Genomic DNA, 2938 nt, shown 5'->3' on the forward strand with positions numbered 1-2938 from the left:
TCTCTGCCAGGGCATGGAACAGCCACTGTTATCTTCATCCTTGCCATCTCCATGCCCGTGCAGAGAGGCATTGCACCTAGGCTTGTTTTTACGTGGCATCTCCTTCCGCTTCTCGCAGCAAAGCAGCTGAGCTCACAGCACTGGAGCCTGGAGCGGCCACAGGTTCTGCACAAGGTGTGAGGGCTCCGAGCCGGCTCGTGGCAGAGCCAGGGCCCTGGGAAGCCTCCAATGGCTCAGGCAGCCGATGGCAGGGGGAAGAACAGCTGGAGGTGACCTTGGGGACATCTTCCGCAGACAGCGGTTCCTGGGCTGGCAGAGCTCGAGCAGCTGCCTCTCCCCACAGCGCGGTGATCTGCAGCAAGGAAGGGCTCGTATGGCTGATAAAAAGTGTTATCTTTACCACCAAGGCTGCGTCCTCCTGGCCCTTCTGGTGCTGACACAGAAGCAAAGGAGGTTTCTGCTGGGAGACACTGGTCCCTGTGGGAGCTGGCAGGGGGAGGCAGGGGCACTGTGTCTCCCCAAGCTGGGCAGTACCCTGACGTGCATTTTGGGGAAGGGAGAGTGGGGAGGGAAGGTGCAGCTCAGAGCATGCCATGGGGGGGCTGCTCCTCCTGCACATGGTGGCTTTGGTCCCACCAGCTCCACGTGGCACCCATGCCGTGGCCGGACCTCCCCGAGGTGCCCCAGCTCGGTTCTGCCCGCATCGCAGCCCTGAGTGGGCTGAGCCCAGCTGCCGGTGCCTGGGGGTGGCAGCTCCCACCATACCTGCAGGCTCTTGGCAAACCCTGGTGAATGGCCTTGGCACGCCACACTCCCCACAGCACTCCGTTAACGTGGCTCCTTGTTTGCCCTGGCACATGCAGGAGCGGGACGGCGCGTTGCACACAGACACACGTTCCCAGAAACGTGCCGCGGGGCCACGTGTACTGTCTGTGCGCAGCCACGTGCCACGGGTTGCGTGGGCTGCTTCAAGGTGCTGGCTGCCGTGGTTTGAGGGGCACTGCCCATCCCTGCACCTTTTCTTCTTGTCCGAGATGCCGTTGCTCCGTGCCTCTGCAGTGGGCTGGCTCCGCTGTCCAGGGTGCCCTGAGGGTGTGCAGGGTGCCCAAGGATGATTCAGGTTCAACTCCTTATGCTGGAAAAGCCCCAAAACCAGGATGATCCTCTCCTGCCACCCCCCATGTCCTGCCTGCCCAAGCCCTGCTGCCTCCAGCAGATACTGCCTGCCCGCAGCAAAGGCACCGGCCATGCTGGGGCAGAGGGGACTGATCCTGTGTGTGGGGCTGGGGAAATGGGGTGGTTGTGGGGATGGTGGAAGTATGAGGTGGGTGAGCAGCAGAGCCCCTGGCCGAGCTGGGAAGCGCTGTGGGTCAGTTTGCCATGGCTTGGTTTAGGCTCAGCCAGGCACTGGATTGTGGGCTCTGCAGTGCACGACCTGGCGACGGGTGGATGTAGGGACATCAGGGACCAGCGACCAGAATGAGCCGAAGGGGCCGGCAGGTGTAGATCTGGGAACGATCCTGGGTAAAAAAGAGTTGGGAAATTCAGGAGCACTGTGGGAACCACCATGTTGAGCGGTGCTTGTCCCGGCAGAGGAGACTGAGATGAGCAGAGCCAAAACCCGCAGGTACCGGTGACGGCTGGTGGGCGAGGGCCACAAGGCTGGAGAGGAGGATGGAGGTTGGGGGTCCCAGCCAGGGGTGCTCTGCCCTGGCTGGTGAGGATGGACCGGCGGCTGCCCCTCTGTGGGAAGGGCAGTCCCTGAGGGGGACACACAATGACACCCTGAGCCATCTGCACTGGTGTGCCGGGGGGAGGCTGGTGGAGCCTCGTCCTCCTGCCCCTTTGCCAAGTCCCAACACCCTGTCCCCATCCGTCCCTCTGCTCTCCTTGCAGAAGCACTGTGCTGCAGATGATGCCGGTCTCTCTGGGAAGAGCGTGGAGGGGTCATCGCCGCATGGGGAGGAGTTGGAGAGGTACGGGTCCTGCTGGGCACAGCGGGACGAGCTGAGGTGCCTTGTCAGGGCGGGTCATGGCCGGGGACTGCATGGGTGTGCATGGGCATCCGCAGCATGATGAGGGGAGCTGGGGTGAATCCTGCACTGCCCTGGGGGTCTGGGTCAGCCGCTAGGACAGGGAGAGTGCGGGTCAGCTGCTCGGGCAAGAAATGTGCCCCCCTGGGGCGAGCTGGGACGGGACCAAGAGCAGCTGCAAGCGCTGGGTGCAGGCGTGGGGAGCCCGCGGCCGTGGGGACAGCACTGGGTTTATCTCGCCAACGGCATGGACTCAGAGAGAGGTACCGGCAGCGAACCTGGCCGAGGCCATCAGCCCCAGGATTGCTCCCTTTGCAGGGCATCCCCTGCCAAGGGGCACGCATGGCTGGGGATGGCTCAGGGGACGCCTGCCTGGTGGTGTGCAGGGATGCACTGGCGCGTGGGCAAGGCAGGAGGAGATGTGGCTGAGCCGGCATTGGCCACACCGGTGCGATGGGATGCAAGGCTGGTTATGGGGAGTCTGCGAGGGGTGTCCAGAGTCTGCCGGGAGCGGAGCCGTGGAGCTGCCTGCCCTGGAATCTACATTGACTGGCCAGCTGGGTGTATGGGGTGTTCATGAATGTGGGTAACCTTTGGGGTCTTTATGTCCCTGGTCCCCAGTCTCGTAGAGCCATTCTCTCCCCGGAGCATCATGGGGGAGAGATGGGTGCCATGGGCAGAGAGGTGCTGGCAGGCCCAGGCACCGTTTCATCCCTTTCCCATGCAAGATCAGTCGAGGGGGTCCCGGGCGAAGACACCCCTTGGCAGAGATCAGGGCAGGACAGGCGGCAGAGGCCAAGTCTCAGCGTGGTGCTGGGCAGGGGAGGCAGCGGCTGTGTGACCCCACAGCCTAGTGCATCCCTGCTCTCTTCCCAGAGCGTGGCAGCGGGGTGAGCGGACGGAGC

The sequence above is a fragment of the Accipiter gentilis genome, chromosome 2 (assembly GCF_929443795.1).
Source record: "Accipiter gentilis chromosome 2, bAccGen1.1, whole genome shotgun sequence".
In the NCBI taxonomy this organism is placed as follows: domain Eukaryota; kingdom Metazoa; phylum Chordata; class Aves; order Accipitriformes; family Accipitridae; genus Astur; species Astur gentilis.